At 36.7% G+C, this 20,701-nt stretch overlaps 1 protein-coding gene across 4 annotated transcripts in view; it reads right to left on the minus strand.

The window, feature by feature from the left end:
- LOC5579663 (glycine receptor subunit alpha-4) overlaps window positions 1–16,533 on the minus strand; it is a 143,302-nt gene extending 126,769 nt beyond the window's left edge. For 3 of the 4 annotated variants that reach the window (XM_021851756.1, XM_021851755.1, XM_021851760.1), the window contains exon 1: window positions 16,102–16,533. The gene's annotated coding sequence lies outside the window, so the exon portion shown is untranslated. The other variant, XM_021851754.1, reaches the window with a different exon arrangement.
- Between the last annotated feature and the right edge of the window lie 4,168 nt (window positions 16,534–20,701).

The raw sequence follows: 20,701 nt of genomic DNA on the forward strand, positions 1-20,701 counted from the left end.
TACAAATCGTCGCGTCCGATAGGGTGCAAAATTTACAATATCTTAGTTGTATCCAGCTTTTTACGCTCACCATAAAACAATATGCTATAAAATATTTGACAGATGCTGACTATCAGCACTGAACTGAAACTTGGAAATATATCCTCAGCATGCCTTGACGAACCGTCAAATTTCATTGTTTTTCTTTCTGTCAATGAAATGAAAATTTTGTTTGAATTTGGGGAAATAATCTTATTCGTTATTGTTATATTTAATAATGAAGAACTCTTTATTTTATTTTAGGTTTAAATAAGTTGGTTGACCATACATCCCAACACTTTGAAGGAGAAATATTTAAAAGATCGGGCTTAGCTCTTTGAATTTCGCAAGACCAAGGCTTACAAATTTGTGTAAAAAATGAATCAAACATTGCACGATAAATGGCTGGGCATGGCGTATCATTGGTACCTCGCGTACCTGCAGGAATAAAATAGACCCCTTTGTGTGGTCCTTAGCCTCTTGTCAACACCTATCCCTACCTCCTCGTGGTACTTGCTGGGGTACGAGTAACCTTGGGGAAGATCAGGTAACCAACCCTGATGGGAACTTTGGTCGTATGCTGACAGGAAAAAGGGGGTTTGCTTTTGATTTTGCTTCTGAAAACCCGGACATCATTCTCGCAGATTTCATGGCAAGAATTCTCTTGGAATCCAGAGCTGGAGTCTGCAGGCATAATGGCGCAATATTGAGCACGATTTCAACTCTGGGTAATATCCCTGGCAGATGTTTTCACAAAACCTTGTTGAAATTGCACAGTAGCAGAGATCTCAATTTTCCAGACAACAATCCCTTGACTGATTTTCATTCTATTTACGGAAATGTTGTACCGTACTATATTGTTTCAATGATTTGGCCTGCAGATCAAAAAGGTAATTGCGGCCATGATCTAAATGTAACCTAAAAAACTAAAGGGAATGAATAATGAGCGATTAAAGCATTATCTATGCAAATCGAAATTAGATTTTAGTTTAAGTGACAGAAAAGGAACGAAAATTATTTCAGTGAAAGATGGGTTACTGAGGATTTATTTTCGAGTTTCAGTTCAGTGGTGATAGTCAGCTTCTGTCAAAGATTTTATAGCATGGCTAGCGTAAAAAGCTGGATATGTACGTAACAAATGTGCACAATATGAATCAAATCCATCAAGAAATAAAAAAATTGCTTGAATAGCGAAAAATATGTGTACTTCAAGACAAAAATGGGGTACTTTGGACACATTTAGAAAACAATACGATTTGATAATAAAATGATTATTTTCGCATAAATTTTGAACTGATTCTACAGATTAACGTCTATTTTGACGTTGTTGAACGTTTTTCGTTGATAAACATAATTAAGAAAATTGTAAAGCGCGAAAAAATACACATACCTATATAACACTTTTCAGCAAAATATGGTTTTGTAGTGTTCAATTTCTAGTATGAAATTACAGTTTTACTTTCTTTTAAATAAAACTGTCAGCTACGACTGCTTGATTGTTTAAGTTGGCACAATCGAATAATGCAATTACTAAGTACTGTGACGATTAATAAGGTCTGATTAATAATGATTAACATCTGTTAAAATTCTTAATGTTATATTAATGATATGTAGAAGGATCTCATCAATTCCTGTAACTAAAAGTAATTTTTATTTAAAATGTAATGCATGAAGTACGAGAATAATATTTCGCAAGATCGTAGGCAATTCAAATTTTACATTTGTAATTATTTTGGTTCTCAATAGTTTTGATATGGCTTAATGGTAGTCTATTTATATCAGATGAAGAATGAAATTGTTTTGTACTACGGATTCATGTAAAAATGACCGAGAATTAATTTTCCAAGGAATGTGGTTTGAATTTACTACCAATACGTAATAATATATATATATATATATTTGATGACTATTAACTTTCCTGAATTCTTGGTTAATTTTGTTGTTGTAAAATATAGAAACTAACGCTTTGACATAAAATAAAAGTCGTAAAATTAAGACCTTTGATCAATAATTTTTGTAACACAACAATTTTAACATGAAATTATCACAAATTTTTATGAAACATAACGATTCGATAGTTTTGTGACGCTCCCAATAACTTTCTACGATATGTGAAAAATTCGAACAATGTTTACATAGCAAATGTTTTGTGCCTTGTGAATATTTGTTAGGAATTTTTAAATATATTTTCATGTTTATCCTGTTATTGTTGATGTTGTTCCGAAAAATGTTCATGTCTGGTTGTAGAGCATGTTTTGGTCAATAAAAGTGCTGAAGACACAAAATAGCTCAGATTAATATGTATGCTGCAAATAAATCAAAAACACGAATGTCCAAAGTAGCCCCCGGAATCAAAAGTAGCCCCGTTTGACGGTATCTAAAATTTATAGTTCCATTTTCGCAATGTAATGAATCTTGATGTAAATTCTTCAGGATTCAGATATTACTACGCGACTACTCCAGAGGTTCATTGGTTTTCATCTCCAGGAATTCTTCTTGAGCTTCATTCGGAACTTTCTTCAGGTATATGTACAAAGACTTCTCCAGGGATCCTCCCAAGAATTCTTATGGAGATTCCTCTAGCAATTATCCCAGGAATTTGATTTCTTAAGATATGCTAAGAAGAATTCCTTCGAAATTTGCACCAGTAAATCCTTCAGCAGTCCAACAACGGAATTACAACGAAAATTCTTTCAGAAATGCTTGTAACGATTTCTCCAGATATTACACTGAGAAACCTTATTCCTACAGATTATTTCCACGAAAATAACAAAGTTTGTTAGGAGATGAACCAGCCTATGGCTGAAAATCTCGATAATAAAGATAAAAATAATAGCAAAGGTTTGTTCTACGATTGGTATATATCCGTAAAAACTATATCGAGTAATCATACAACAATTCCTCGAAAATCTCTCATGGCAATTTTTCAGAAACACTTCCAGTCGTTTTCAGAACCTATCTTTCAATAATTACCCCACTGATTATCCCAGGAATCGTCCCATCATTTTTTCCAAGGATTCTTAAAAATTTCCACTGCGGATTTGTCATTATTTTTCCATAGAACATGATTAATTTCAAAGATTTCTGGAATTATTTTTGAAGTAAATTCTACTTGAATACTTATATTTGTAAATTTTTGTAGTGGTTAAAACCTCAAAATTCTACAGCAAGCTCCTCACAGTTCCACTCGAGATTTTACAGGGGTTTCTGCTGGGTAACTTTCCAATCTTTTAATTATTAATCTCTATGAAGATTTCTCCTAGACTTTCTCAAAAGTTCAGACGAGATCTAGAGATCGTTGAAAGACTTCACTCTTGTAGGAATTTATCATATCATGTATTTCATCAGTGAAAATCTTTACGATTTCGTTTAGAAATATATCCCTCCAATAAAATTCTTCAATCTGAAAAATCCTTGGACAAATTGCTTCTTCTTGGACAAATTCCTAAAGAAATCTTGTAACAATTCTTTAAGGACTAATTTGGGAATTTTTTTGAGGGAATCTGTGGAAAAAAACTAAGTGGGTATCATTGGAAAAAGTTCTAAGTAGTAGAGTTTTTCAAGGTACCTCGAACGAAAATTCTGGAGGAATTCCTTGGGAAGTCTGTAAAGAAATCTTCGAATTAATAGTTGAAGCAAACTTTTGTCAAATACAGTATAATGGGGCGTTAAGGGATGAGAAAGAAGTGCAACTTCAATTTCAAGTCACTTCTAGTATATCAATAATTGAATAATATACGACGTGTACATCAAAAGCCAATCCTATGACAGATTTCTAAGATAATCATGAAAATATAATATTTTTGACGGTAATGCAAAATGGGGCGATAAGGAACATGAGTTTTGTAAATGAAGCTCTATATCAGTGATTCCCAAAAAGGGCGAATTCGCCCCCCTGGGGGCGATTTTCAGGCTCAAAATTGATCCCTTAGCTTTCACATTGCAGTTTTACCTCGCGGAGCAAGCCAAAAGTATATTGATAAAGTTAACGGCATGATTCAAATGAGTTAAGAAACTAAGAAAAGGTAGAATAAATAATCCCTAACACCCCACTAATTTTCAAAAGGTGACTTTTTGCATTAAAATAATTTAGAGTCGAAACCTGGATGAAATTTTCAAAAGTGTTTATCTGTGGTATGATCTCAATTGAATATACATATCTTCTAAGTTACTCACATGTTTTTTCCCGATACTGTTTTATATTTTTGTAGATAAATGTATGTTTTGAAACGTTTTCAATATCTAGAATCCACCATATATATTTATATATATTAATAAATGATTTCTATCAGATAATGCAGCTTACAATCCTCCGAACAAATCAAGCATTTCTGATTACTGATATATCGACATTCAGCATTTCTCTGACTTGTTGAACTTGATTGAGAAGTTCAATTCCTTAAAACCCCATCCCATTTTACGGTATCTGAATTACATTCTGATGGAATTTCTAAAGAAAATCAATATATCCCACAATTACTTTCAGACTACTAAATAAAAATTAAAAACCATTTCAACAATAGATGAACACGAGGTCCAATATTTTCAAACCTAACTATTAATGTTGATTAAAAGTATATTATTATTTCGAATAATTGATCAGTCAATTGGCACATATCCCTATTTGGAAGGGCCCCCGAATTGGACTCCGCACCGGGCCCCGAAAACACTAGCTACGCCACTGCCAGCGCTCAAACGTCAGATAGTGAACTCGTGCATTGGTCAATAGGGTAGAGCCACGTTCCCGTCGTGAAATTCAAGCCTGCTATTATTACCATTGCCAGCACTGCCTACAACTCCTTCGTATAACGTTTTTCTCTAAAGCCAATAGTTTCGAAGCCAAAATTATTCGAATAAATCACATGCGAAAACTCATCTTCTTTCTGGCGTTACGTCCCGATTTGCAGTACGATATCTGATAGTTTCGAATAATTATTGATAGTGTTCGGGAAACACTGGGGGACATTCAGACATCGCACAATCATTGTTGAGATAAATTATGCAAATGTTGAGACCGGCGATGATGCTATGAATGGTGACCGCCAACCGAACGTAACATACAGACATACACATGTGAGTTGCAAACGGTTCCGACAGCGGTGTCCACTCAACAAGCTATCAGTCACTGGTGATCACGAGCGGAGATGCAAATCTCAAGCGCGCAACTCGATTTATATGCACTGAAAAAGGGTACTTGCACTAACTTGCTCAAAGGCAGTCATCAGCCAGGTCGAGTGGTTGCAGTGGAGATGCTTGTAATTATGATTGAGTGGATGCAATTCTATTCGTCGTTTTCTGATTGGTGTTTTTTTGGATTTCACTTCTCGTGTTTACTATCTGCTTGAGTACCGTGTGTGGAACCACCGTTGGTTTGTAACACGTGAATTTTGTCTCACCGGAGTAGTTGATTTTTTTTTCAACAGAAGTAAGTGAAAGAAGCTCATTGAAGATGAGGTGATGTTTTTTTTTTAAATATTTTTAGAAGTAACATTTTCAACGATCGATTCATTCATTATATCTAAGTGTTCTGTTTTTGGCACTAGCATAAAAAATCTAGAAAATTGGACTGCTAGATGCTTAATTAAAATTAAAATTAATTATAAATTCTTCGCAATTAAGTTTCGAAAAGCCCTTAAGCCAGGGCTCAATTGAGAAATTGTGTTTTCAAAAGTTTTGTTTTTGAGATCAGAAATCAACCCTTCAATTGAGTTCATACATACAAAGTACATACTATACAAAGAAAAAAAATCCACTAGAAACTCACATTTCAAAATAATATGCTCCTCAGGGGGAGTTTCTTAGAAGACGCGTCCAATTTCACCTTGTATCAGCGCCAGCGGCAGAAAAAAAACATCTGTTATACGTTCAGCTCCTTGGCAGCGGCACAACATGAAAAATATGAGCACGAAAGCTGAAAAATAACGAGCCTTCGTTCGAGGAATTTCCTGGACCATCCCTTGACACCAAAAGTGGCTCAATTTCACTCGACCGGGCCCATCCCATTGCTTCTCCGCTGCAGCATTTAGATTTATTCCGGTGGCCGGTCTGAGCAGCTCTTTGATGCAATCAATTTTTCAACCTCGAATCTACGTCACTCGGATCGTTTTACCGGTTTTACTCGTGCACCAAACGGAATGTACCACCAATCGATTGCATCTATCAAACAATTTTGTTTTTTGGAATTCACAAATAAATTACAGTTTTGACAAGGTTTGACGGTTTTGGACGTGCATCGGCTGCAAGGTTGCAGGGCCTAATTATCGAGGAAAATGTTTCGTTCCTTCCATAAATTGATGTTAATTGTAGCAGAATAGAAACTGTATACGGTTTTGACTATAGCGCTTATCATAGCCATACTGAATTATACATTCGCTAGTTCATCTCTGGAACAACGGATTTATTTCCATTCCAACGGAAATTATCACCAGAGCATTTAGATGATAAGTGACTATCTCGGGGATTAAGTTCAATCCTCTAAGGCATTCGGCGTGAAATTCTTCCTCTGAACAATAATCAGGCATCCATGATTGCAAATTAAACTCCTGATATGCTGAATTAAGAGCTTAGAATTTTTGTTTTAATAATCCATTGTTCCTTCTTTCCAGGCGTTAGCCTTAGCCGAGTGGTTTGAGTTCGCGGCTACAAAGCAAAGCCATGCTGAAGGTGTCTGGGTTCAATTCCCGGTCGGTCCAGGATCTTTTTGTAATGGAAATTTCCTTGACTTCCCTGGGTATAGAGTATCATCGTATCTGCCACACGATATACGAATACGAAAGTGGCAACGATGGCAAAAGAAAATTCTTATTTAATAACTAAGGAAGTGCTCATTGAACACTAAGCTGAGAAGCAGGCTCTGTCCCAGTGAAGACAAAATGCCATAAAGAAGCAAAATCCACTTTTAAAACAAAAAAAATCCATTAACTTTTGAAATTTTTCATTACGATAGGCCTATTAGATAACGAGTACTGATTGAACATAAAACACTAGAGCATTAGTGCTCTATAAAGTTGCTTTCAGATTTACAAAGTGCTGAAATAATTCGAAACAGCACGGTATATCAGTCGATCCAGATGTGTCCAAACGATTTCCCAAGAATATTCAAGTTCAAGTCTCCACCAGCACGTAAACCAATTTGCGTTATCACATCACCATCATCCCTTTCAGTACAACGCGTAATCTTTGCCAAATTACAGCATGTCGAACACCGATGTAAATTATCGAGAACTTCTCTACCACGTTCAATAGGTTTTCCATACGTCAACACATAAACCTAAGGCAGCGAACATCACGCAAATCGTTTCACATCTTCCCACATCGCGTAGTCTCGATTCATCACCACACAGGTCAATTGCAATTAATCCATTCCCCACCACAAACAACGCAATGGTTTCTCAGTTAATCGTTGCTTTCCGATCAAAGTGCTTTCGTTATATGTAGGTATTAGACCGATGCAAATTTCGAAGTTTGGGCTTCCCTATGCTTGAACGATATCAATTATGCAACAACTGCAATTTTTCAGCTCGATTGGTGAAATTATATTTTAACGCCGTTCAAAGTTTGCATGGGATGCACTATGGAAAAACTCACTTTAGCATAGAAAAATCGCCGGAGCTCGCCCATTAACCTCTACAAAAAATCTGAACGCAGACCAGGATTTTACGTAAAAGAACGTTGCCAAAATCCACAATATAATCCGATGCTTGACAAAAACTAATTCAGCTTTGACTATTCGGGAATTTTACAAAATTTTATTTTTAATGTTATTCCTTTATGTGTTGGATTGCTTCGCGGTCTTCGGCAAATTTATCATCATAAAATCACTTATCAAGATCTGCACTCAGATTTTTCATAGAGGTCAATGAGCGACCTCTGGCGATCTTTCTTAGCAAAATGTATTGTTCCCATCCGACTGCCACTAAATTATAGTTTCACCAATCGAGCTGAAATTTTGCAGAGTTGTTGTGAAGCCCAATTAGGACTTAGGAGCCAAAATTTGAATTTTATCGCACATGGCGCACGAAATTTAAAAATCATATGGAAATTACTATGGAAAAGAAAATACTTTTGTGTTCATATTTTTTTATGGAAAAGCATATAACATCTTACCATGTGTAATCTTCCCAGCTACACTTTTGCAGAAAATCCTATGGTGATTGGACCTCTAGATAATCAGCTATAACTAATTTAAATGTCTAAATTATGCTGAAATGATCATTTAATTACTTTCAGAGCACAACTGCGGTTTTGCAGTAGAACATAGTAGCCGTAGAATGGACGAGAACAGCTTTCCCGGGATGCTCACAAGATTGATTAGAGCAACGATGGACGGCGTACAAAACTGCGTGAAGATCTCGGGTGAACACTCCAGTTCGTTAGAGTCTCGACGGGGACTATGACAGAGCGATGGACTTTCGTGCCTGTTGTTCAACATTGCGCTTGAAGGTGTCATGCGGAGAGCCGGACTTAACAGTCGAGGCACGATTTTCGGCCAATTTGTTTGCTTCGCGGACGACATGGACATTATTGAGAGAAAATTTGAACTGGTGGCAGATTTGTTCACCCGCCTTAAACGCGAAGCAACAAGAGTCGGGCTAATGGTGAACGCGTCGAAAACAAAGTACATGCTGGTAGGCGGAACAGAGCGCGACAGGGCCCGCCTAGGAAGCAGTGTTACGATAGACGGGGATACCTTCGAGGTGGTGGACAAGCTCATCTACCTCGGACCCTTGTTGACGACTGACAACAACGTTAGTCGGGAAATACAAAGATGCATCATCAGTGGAAGTCGTGACTACTTTGGGCTCCAGAAGAAACTGCGGTCAAGAAAGATTCACCCCTGCACCAAATGCACGATATATAAAACGCTCATAAGACCGTAGTCCTCTACGGGCATGATACGTGGACTATGCTCGAGGAGGACTTGCAATCTCTTGGGGTTTTCGAACGCCGAGTGCTAAGGACAATCTTTGGCGGCGTGCAGGAGAACGGCGTGTGGCAGCGATGGTTAAACTACGAGCTCACTCAACTCTACGGCGAAACCAGTATCGTGAATGTAGCTAAAGCTGAAAGGATACGCTGGGCAGGGCATGTTGCAAGAATGCCGGACAACAACCCTGTAAAGATGGTGTTCGCTACGAATCCGGTCGGAACAAGAAGGCGTGGGGTGCAGCGAGCTAGGTGGATTGGCTCCATTCTTTCCTCAACAAACTCGATATTAAAAAGGGCCATCGACTCATAGAAATATCGAGTCATGGAATAAGAATCCCATGGAAAGCTGTTTCTGTTGGAATAGAATTAGTGTCGCTCCTTAGCACTGTGTTTTATTTTCTCGTTTTCATGCGCTTTTCGAATAACGCCCTAACCGTTGATTATAGCGATATAGTTTGTTCGGAGAAGTTTCTTGGTATATTAATGCGCAATTTTTGACGAAAAAAGTTTTGTGATCAATCCACCTAGCAGTGACATAAAAATAAACTATTTTTTCAAAACATTTAGATAGACATATGGTAACTTCGGCAAAGTTGTAGAATTAGCAATTTGAAACAACTTTGTCGAAGACATAATTTTTCTATCTCTTATACTTTTTGAGATATATGCCGTTATATGTTTTTTATGTCTTTATTAACGAGATTTTTAACCCTGGGTTAGTTCATCTCGGGACCATCCCAGATCCTCGGCGTGAGAGGCGTGTGATCTAACCACTACACCAGGTCCGTCCCCAAAACCCCGCCGTTATATGTGAATGACCCCTAAAAATCATATTTTTTGTCATAACTTTTTTCCAAGATTTTTTACACTTTTGTGTTTTCTACAATGTTGTTTGTCATGGAAAAACCCGTGTTTTTGCTGAATATATCATCACCCTATCTTTTGAAGTAACAAAGTTATTCATGAATTACTCTTTTTCCAAGGGGGAAATATAGGCCTCTATTACTGGCTTCGGCGCAAAATGGCGCAGACAACTCTTACAAATCATGAAAGTACCATACCTCCCCTTTCGGCAGTTGATAAAAACTTTTGTCTTTAATCGCATTTGCATGGGTTTTTACTATCAAACAAATAAGCCTTATTAAAACGAATTCGACTGATAATTCTTTTACTTTAAGAGATAGAGAGGTGCAATGTTAAGCAAAAACAAGAGTTTCAAGATGTTTAACAACTTTGTAGAAGACATGAAAAATGATTAAAATCTTGTAAAAGAGTTACGAATTTTTTAACTTAAAGTACACAAATTTGTATGAAAAAATATCGTTAAAAATCATTTTCGTTTATAACTTTTTACTTGAATTTTTTACATTTTTCATGTTTTCTACAAAGTTGTTAAACATCATAAAACGCGTGTTTTTGCTGAACATTGTTCATCTCTATCTCTTAATGTAAAGGAATTATCAGTCGAATTCGTTTCAATATGGCTTATTTGTTTGATAGTAAAAACCCATGCAAAGACGCTTATAGACAAAAATATTTATCAACTGCCGAAAAGGAAGATATGGCACTTTCATGATTTGTAAGAGTTGTCTGCGCCATTTTGCGCCGAAGCCAGTTATAGAGGCCTAAACTACCCCTTGAAAAAAGAGTAATTCATGAATAACTTTGTTACTTCAAAAGATAGGGTGATGATATGCTCAGCAAAAACACGGGTTTTTCTATGACAAACAACTTTGTAGAAAACACAAAAAATGTTAAAAATTTTGGAAAAAAGTTATGATAAAAAATATGATTTTTAGGGGTCATTCACATACAACGGCATGTATCTCAAAATGTATAAGAGATAGAAAATTCGTGTCTTCGACAAAGTTGTTTCAAATTGCTAATTCTACAACTTTGCCGAAGTTACCATATGTCTATCTAAATGTTTTGAAAAAAATAGTGTTTTTTATCTCACTGCTAGGTGGATTGATCACAAAAATTTTTTCGTCAAAAGTTGCGCATTAATATACCAAGAAACTTCTCCGAACAAACTATATCGCTAAAATGAACGGTTTGGGCGCTATTCAAAAAGCGCATGAAAACGAGAAAATAAAACACAGTGCTCAAGTAGAATAATCGTCGGTTGAGAAGCATGCGTCGTTATAGGTAAAAGTGTGGAAGATTTGCCGAGAGGTATTTACGATATTTGGATAAGTTATGTTGAATTGTAAATATATACCTGGTTTGAATAAAGAGAGTTGCAGCTGCTGAATGAGGTATCAGTCAGTAGCTGCCCAGTTGAAGGAACATCTACTGTACAGTATGGCCCATAAAAAATGCGAAAATTTCATCCACAAGCGTTATTTTCATTGTTTTTGATAGTTAATGTAATTTCTGATTATTGTAGTATATTCTGACATAACTTCGCTATCCAGGACAATTTTTGTCATCTATTTCTTACTGTCCTAAATTATGTAATGAAGCAAATAAGTTCAAAAGTTTTGTACGACTAAAGCTAGAAACAGAGTCTGAATGTCGTATACTCTGGTGATAAACTTTCCACCTTCAAAAATCACACTTTATTGTTGAAAATTTTAGTTTGTTTGGTATCAGAGGATGGAGGAGTTTTTAGAGAACGTGTTTTTTATGATCACAATAAAGTATTTTGCCAGGGTCATAATTTTGAGGGCATTTGCGTCTTATAGGTTTGATATGCCTTAATTTTGTGTTAAGGTTGAATAAAAAATAAATACGGAGGCCTATTACAGATTTTAAGGTATTAAATTTGCTCCTTCGGTTAGAGACAACTTATATCAATACTAGCTCATAGGTTTTGAGCAAAACGGAGCCGCTTATCACACTTATATGAAGGTTCAATCAAAGCTCTCCAAAATGGGCCCTTTTTTCGGAAATATGTTTAAGTCTTCAATAGGGTCCTAAAGCCGTGTCCCAATTTCGACACTAAACGCTTAAGTTTAGGCCAAAAACACATGTTTACTCAATTTATAATTGATTTTCGTTGGTTAAAGTCAATAAAACATTTTTTTATTGTTTTTGAAATTTTGTCACACACCTTGGTTTAAACTCAATTTTTTGGGTATATTTTTTTCCGTGTCCCTTCCGAAATATCAGATAGGAACAACCGCAGTGTTAAAACTAAAAGCCCTGTGGCATTTTTGTCGACAAAGTGAACGTCAAACATGATCAAAAGTGTCAAGGTTCATAGTTGGAACAAATTTTAAAATTAAATTTTAAATATGTTATGTAATATGTTATTATTTGAGCGGGAAAAATTGCTAAAGTAGTTACAAGAACATGCTCTTTCGTATTATTGAATAAAAACAAGAATTCATTAAACATTTTAGGACCCAATTACCCAGATATGAACCAATGCTATCATTTGGTATGGGCGTATGCTGGAAACAAGGCCTGTGAAGAATCTCACGCCATCGTTGATGTTTTAGAAGCTTTCATCACACAGATATTGAACTCGACGTCCACATGATAAAATTTGAAGGTATGCTTCCAATTCCTCTCTGGTAAGGTGAAAGTAACAGATAAAAATCATGTCCAAACCGAAAAACTGAGTCTAAATAGATTAAATAATACAGGTTATGGATAATATTTATGTTTCATTCACATTTTCTATGTAAAAACTACCATTTTTATGGGCCATACTGTATTGTATTTCTTTATGATTTGCAATCGGATGTGGATGGGTTAGCCTTGGTAGGATCTGCGTGATCTTAGCGGACTAGCTCTTCAACAGGTTATGGGCCCAGGAACGTGTTCTTTCTGTGTGTATCGTTCTGGAGGAGGATTGGTCGCATAAGCCGCGCGGGATCCTCAGGCTGGATGGGTTGACCGCAACGGAGGACGGAATCTATCGGGAACGTAGGCGATACAGGACACTGTATGGTAGCTGGCTGGTCAAAGAAGCTCGCTGTGACAGGATCGAAGTCAGGAGGAGCTCGGACGAAGTTCGGAACGAGGAGGAGTTTCGAAACAGGAGGAGACGATCGGAAGTCGAGGCATAGAGCGATTAGTGAGAGATATTCTCAATTTTCTCATAATTCAACCCCTTGCCTGAATAAATAAAATGTCCACAAATTTATCTCTTTCCATTTATCATTTTTTTTTTATTTTCTTTTAAGAGACTCTACAGCTACCATTTGAAAGATATTGTTTCTCGTTTCAAAATATATTAACGAGAGAATCTAAAGTTATCGTGATTTGAAGATTTTGATCTGTTTTGGAAGCGATATTCACATGCTCCAAAACATTCTCCAACAGTACCGTAAAACGGGGTATCTTTGATAATGCGGTTAAATAGGATAGTGCGAGATCAACACAACACTAAACGAAATAATTTAATTTCTATTTATTAGCTAAGCAACGAAACCACAATTTGTTTTTAATGTGTTAATAGATGTGAATTGAAATAATGACTGACATCCCGCAGTTGCTACTTTGTTAGTACATGAACAACTACCTTCTTCTTGATGTGTTGACGTGTTACTCCTTTTTAGGGAAGTCGTGGAGTTCATCTGCACTCCATGAGAAAACACTGGATGTTAGGAAAATGGGATGTGGTTATATCACATGATTCTTCTTGGTAAACAATGCGCTAAATTACAAGAGTCCTAGGGGTCATTCAGAAATATCGCCTCATTTTCACAGATTACAACCCCAAATCATGCTAAATCAATCCAAAAAAAAGTAAGACTCTAAAGGAAAAGTCGACAATTCTAGTATCGACACGGAAGAAGTCTGTAAGTCGCAGACGAAATAGAACTATCTGACACAAGATAAGCAAGAACAGCTTTTGCTTGTCGTACTAGTGATTTTCCTTTTTTTTTTCTTTTGCATAAGTGAAGTGTTAAAATTCAATCAATTGTGCACCAGATGTGTTTGTTCAAAAGACCTCGATTTCGTGCGAGTTGAACATTTTGCTGTTATGTAACAATGTTTATTTTGACAGTAACTTACTATAAACATTTAACATTTAACGTCTCTTCCTTCCCTGTCACAAAGAAAATGTTAACCATCATTCTCAACTCATTTCAAACAGAAGCAGAAGTCTAAAACGATTTCACCAGTTGATAAACCATCCTTGACTGAGTAACAAGAAGCCACTTTCAAAATTTTCACCAATACGCTTACTTGGGTCACACACTGGGGCGACGGCCAAAACCTGTAGTAAACGGATTATCTATTCTAGGGGTTTTTGATTTTTGAAAAAATATGTTTCATTTTTTATGGGCTGTTTGGGCACGTCAGGAGTTAATCATCTTCCTTTTCCCGATCAGCCAAGATAGCCGTGTAGTGTCGGTAGCGGTTGTTTCAATTGGCTAAGAATTAACCCTACGGACTGCCTGTTCCGGTGGTAAAAGTCCACCTAACAGATGACCCCTAATTCATGCGGCTTTAAGCTTACCGTGCCTAAGAATGAATGGTTAGGGGGGTCTAAATAAAACCTAACCGCAAACGGAGCCTGTGGGGTACCAGGGCGCCCTCCACAGTATTGAGTCCTTCCTGTGCTACCCGGAGCAATGGTGCAGGTGAGCTTGTGTTTCTCCGAGATAATCGGCTGACCTTCTTCAGTCTCAAGCCTGAGGCTAAATTAGGGTCGGAATTTTTAATACGTTGTAATTTAGTTTAAATTTCCACCTCTATGGTTTCGCATTATACGTATTACACAGTGTCTGTGCTTTTCGCCTTTGGCGACTTTTACCGATACCGATCTGGTTTTTTCGTTGCTGGTATTTTTCGTTCTGAGATTGCAAAAAGCATAATCCTGCCTACTTTGGGTAGTGCCTACGGTTTGGATAGCTCAGTTATCTATGTGACCTTGTGGACCCAGTTTTTGTTACTTTCAGAAACATGAAATGGCAAACTCGCGTGCCATACCTCGTGCGTGCGTGCTCGTAAATAGCGCTGACGTTGCTACACAGTTTTCTATGCATTTAATTTTCGATTCTATTAATCAGAATAAAAGGTGCTATCGTGACATTACTTTTGAATAAGCTTGAACAGCTTTTCAATCGATTTTTTTTGTTACATTTGATAAAATGCAAAAATAAGTGTTGATCAATTACGCGCTTTCATCATGTTTGTCCATTATATAAGATCTGGGCTCACAGTGACAGTTCGTGACAGCAGAATCTCGGCTCACCTTGACGAACGTAAATTTCATATCGGTTACTCCCTCACGGGTTAAAACGGAGTTTCCTATAAGTGTACGCCATCTGAAAAGCGCTTCCACGAATTATTTATTGATCCATACCAAATTACTTCCCATACTGTGCATAATGAAACGTTTTACCCCTGATTTCCAGTACCAACTCTGTTATTCTTTGCAATAAGATGTTACGCAAGGTAAACTTTTGCCAAATAACTGCAAAAATAATACATTGAAGTTGAAACTTCTTGTTTTTGCACTCTGATCCATAATAGGTCACAATTTGATCTTTTTTTTTTTGAAAAATGATCCAAATAGTATTTGCAGCAACTGATACAGTTTTCAATTTTTATGCAATCCTGGGTAAATATTACACACGAAATAGTATACTAACTGATGTTCCAATTTGAAACGTGGGAATATTTTGAAGCATGTGAATATCCCTTCTGAAATATTTCAAGTTCAGCAAATTTTAGATTCCCTCGTTAAAACATGTTCATATTCACGGAGAACATGCTTGAATTCATCTTTCGAATGGTAAATGCCAAATACTTGCACTTTTTTTCCTCAAATCGGGTTCAGACATTCCATGAATTTTAACATAAACTTCAAATGGCATGTTCACAACAAAATTTCTTCCAAATAATTTTAAGCATTAGGCGAATCATATTTACCATAATTATCATCGTTTAAGGATAGGGGTTCAAAATCTAGAAGATTTGCATCAGTCTAACGTGTATATTCCACACATTTTCATATCTATTGGGAATTAATTAGTCGATTTTAGTCCGGTTCATCGACGCGATGTCTATCGGCGACAAAACGTATTATTTTCCCGCACGCACTTAACTATCCCCACGCTCGTTCTAATCCAACATCATTAGCTTGCTTATCCATCGTTATGTTTCCGTTTGTCTTGTTCACACTCATTCCTTTTCTGGTAATTTTCACCGTCGGCACCAAACCCGGTTTTTCCCGCCACAATTTTTCACCTGCTTCACCAATCCTTTCACATCCGACTTCAAAACCAATATCTTCCTGTAAGGCACCACGTGTGAATTGAACTAACTCGGTGGTTCGATTCCGAGAGCTTTTTCCCCGTGTCACACGCGCACTGCCAAACAGCTGAACGGGCGCCCGCGAACTGAAAGCTCTGGCACTGGCTTTCCACCCAACGACTCCCGACCAGACGACGTACGAAACACAACTGCAAGTCTCAGAGGAAAATCCGCAAGCAAACAACACCACAACCCGAACTCAGAATAGGAAGAAACTGAAAGTCCTAGGGGAGGACAGCTGATAGTGTAAAGAAGGGCGGCAGGGGATGGTAAATTCCGGGTAACGGAACACGTGGGTCGCTTAAGTCGTTCGCCTGCCTACGAAAGGGCGGTTGCGAGAGGGCGAAAAACCAAAACGCACACGGTCGCGTTCGAATCGAAACTGAGCGGCACAGAGTGAGCTGAAACACAATTTTCCCTCAATTCGGCGGTGGCGGGCGAAAAACTGATCCTGTCGGTATGTGTTGCGATCGTAGGCGTGCGAAGTATATTCTGGTGGAATGCTGAATTCATAACAGAATAATTGTTTCGTCGTTTCCTCATCGTTAGGGGAAATCAGGGTAGAACCAATAGCCTAAGCATATTGATAAAATTTGTTCTATTTTACATACTTGTGCTGCAGGAAATTTGAGATTTGGCTTCGATCACCTTTATTTGTTTTTTTTTTTATATAATTCTTATATAGATAAGATTTGTTTTATTGATTGATTGAGTAAGATTTTTTACTTCAGGCAATTTGGCATCTTAATGAAATTTTATTTTTATATCGTTAAATATTTCAAAATTCTTGGATTGGAAACGGCAGAATTGCTTCGGTTAAGAAATATTCGAGCTTATGTTTTTAGTTCGAACAACTGATCAACTTTCAACTGATCAAGTTTCTATGGCTAAATACTTCTTTTAGATCCTATATTCATATGCTTGAATAGATAAACCAAAATAAACCGTGAAATATTCTTATTTTTGTATCACGGTATAAAAATTTCAATTATTATCGAAGTCGCGTGTACCTTAGATATTTCCAGAGTTTGAATCTAGTGTAGGACAGAGGTTTGCTAACTGAAAACAAAATATCGATACTATTGTGACATACTTTATACCAGTCATAAACATAAGATTGCAGAAAAATACACAAAAATTTACAACAAAAAATTTTCCAAAAGTTAATTGTAATAAACCCGAAAGAAGTTTTTTGCGAAACTAAGTAAAAACTTGAAAATATTGGTGACTGTTTAATAACACGATCAAATATATATCGCTAAAATAAAAGGTAATATGTACATTTTAGGTAATTTGTATTTTTTCCGTTAGATAATATATGGCTCAAACTTTTGATTTTCAAGAATTTATGCTAATACTAATACACCTCAAAGCATTTTTATGATATGAATGGAAAATTGAAGGATTTAGGTGAACCAATAACCATTTGGTATTCTAATCGCCACGTAAAGAATACCACGCGGTATTAATTTTATGATTATTTGCATTCCTAGGGTCAGAAAAGACGAAAAATTACATTTTTCATGCTACCTCATGTGTAACATGCTATCTAAGGACTGTTCATTTTATACAGTGGACACTTTGTGCATGCTGTATCTTTTTAATTTATCAATGAAATTTCAATCGGTTTTCTGTACATCGTTCAATACTAGCCTTGTACAATGTTGTGATAATAAAAAATCACCTAAATAATTAAATTTCACACGAATATGGAACAATGTTTAGATCGGTCGATTTTTGGAGGTTATCAAAATCAATAATTGTTAGAAATTGGCTGGAAAATTCGACAATTTATATTTTTTATTTTCAAAAAAGGCTTGTTCTCCGAAAGCATCATCAATCAGAAGCCTGATGAAAAAAATCAAGTTATTTTTGGAGCTAAAATTTTACAGATATAATTAAATCATTTTTCCCTATATTTTTAAGATAAAAATATTTTAAATTGGAAAAACTGATATGTGTGGATTTTTTTGGTTTAACAGTACGTCTTGATGGAAGTGCTTATATAGCACTATTATGGTAAATAACTTACACCTTCATAGAGTTACTCATATAGTCCCCACGTCACATTCAAAGCACAATAGAAAAACAATTGCTTTATTCTCAGAAGACCTTTCAAAGTACATTGACAATCATCAAAATATGCAACATGGCTGTTATAAAATCGATTATATTTTCCACATATTATTTACAAAATATGTTATTCTGACATTACCAATTGAAATATTCGGAGAAAACCGTTTACAATTTGCTCTAGATCGATAAATATGCGTACACGATTTTAAAAGTATGGGACTTTTAAGTAAAACTATCATAAAGAGTGAAATTTATACTTAAGACTGTGGTTTAAACTCACGATTTAGCTCTCGTTCATACAAATGTAGTATTTTTGGTAATCCAAACTAATTTTGAACACGCTTTTTACTTTTCTCTTTTGCTGGGAGTGGAAGGATGGTGTATCAGCAAATTTGTCCATAAATGGGCAAATCACTAAAATTACCTAATGCCAGAGAATTGTGGAATATAATTGATTTTTTTAAAGCTATACCTTTAGTAGAATTGTAAAGGATACAAACGGCTCCATCCCATTACCCCGAACGCCATTACCCCGAACGCCACTACCCCGAATGCCACTACCCCGAATGGGTCACTACCCCGAACGCCATTACCCCGAATGGGTCATTACCCCGAACGCCACTACCCCGAACGCCACTACCCCGAATGAGCCATTACCCCGAAAAGTATGAGATACAATGCAGTATCTTGTTTTGCGTGCAAAAATGATGTATGGTCATCACGTTATAGAGGATTGACCATTCGTGAATGCGTCTCTAATGTTAACTGGAAATCAGTGGTGTGTAAAATTCGTCGGTGAAATGCTTTCCCTTTGCTTTCTATTTTCCCTTCTTTCATATGTCAGCTATTCTTTCGAAATATCTTGTAGGCAACTATCTTCTTCTTTTTCATTCTGGGACAGTGCTTGTCTCTCAGCTCAGTGACTACTTCCGCAGTTCAAGGGTTTATTCACAAATTTCATAACGCCAAAAATTGTCATGTTTGACACCCATCCATTCGTTACCATTTTGTATGGAAATTCTACAAATGTTGTATGAGGTGTAACATTTCGATGACAACCACCCATAACCCCCCTTAGCGTTATGAAATTTGTGAATAGGCTTCCAACAAAACAAGAATTTTATTGACTGAGAGCTGTCCTTGTCAATTTATCATTCTTGTACGTGTGCCTCTAAGCCCCGGGATGTCAAGGAACTTTTTAATGCAATAAGATCCACCATCGGAGAAACTCGAACCCTTACCCTCAATATGGTCTCGCTTAACAGCTGCGTGCTCCCCGGCATTTGGACTTCTTAGTGGTGTTAATGGACCAATGCACGGGTTCACTATTTGACGTTTCAGCGGTGCCGTGTTATTTATGTGACCATGACAACTAGTGAATTCGGCACCGCTCAAACGTCAAATTAGTGAACTCGTGCATAGGTCCATATTCCAATGTTGTTTTTAACAACGATTTAACTATGTTATTAATATAGGTTGTGCGATAGTATCATGTTGTTGCAGTGATTATTTACGTCATGGCAGCAAGCACTTCACAAGAAATTTTCCCTTCTTTCTTGAATAGGCTGTTCTTCCAAATTTTCGTTGGATAAGCTAGGCGTTAATATTTCCATATGGAACAGCTATTTTGTTTTAAAGCAGGATATCCTTAAGGCATTCATCAAGTTAATCCTGCTTATTCTAATAATAAATTTTCCCTTCTTTTATCTTCTTGCATTAAGGTGCAGTCAGGTCTCTTAAGGAACTGCTTGTGGTTATCTCATTGAAACTCAGCTGAATGATCCCACAAACTAACGAAAGTATTACTGTAACGGTGGTCAGAGGCCCCCGTTTTTCTAACATGTACAAGTGTATTAGCGTTTTTATGCCACTATGGAACGATTGTCTATAAGGTTGGACTTTAAACGGGTTCCATAGAACCACACTTGCAGCGATAATATCTGATTAATCTTATATTACCATCGTTTATGAAACAAAATCTTCTAGAAGATCTTAATGCTAGGACTACTGTCGACTGACATCTAAAATTAATTGAGTGAAGGGAGTGGATAGCAGCATCCAAAACGAAAATACTACATCCTTATTTTGTGCTTATTAAAGCTATCCTTTTCTTAACTAATTCACCCTTCTTTTTGAAATAGGCTGTTCTTCAGAGCATTGCAGTGTAGCTGTGTTAATCTCATCAAAATTAGAGCACAAGCCCAAACGAAACTTAGTATGTTTTATGAAAATCTAGCTCCTTTTTCATATCCTAATATTTGAAAAATTCAAGCCAAACATGTTTAATACTTATAAGGAATCATACAATTTTCTCCCCACCTTCTAATTAGAATTAATCTCAATATGTTTTGGATTCGGGGTAATGGCGTTCGGGGTAGTAACCCATTCGGGGTAGTGGCGTTCGGGGTAATGACCCATTCGGGGTAATGGCTTTCGGGGTAATGGCGTTCGGGGTAAT

This window comes from Aedes aegypti, chromosome 3, assembly GCF_002204515.2.
Source record: "Aedes aegypti strain LVP_AGWG chromosome 3, AaegL5.0 Primary Assembly, whole genome shotgun sequence".
NCBI classification, from domain to species: domain Eukaryota; kingdom Metazoa; phylum Arthropoda; class Insecta; order Diptera; family Culicidae; genus Aedes; species Aedes aegypti.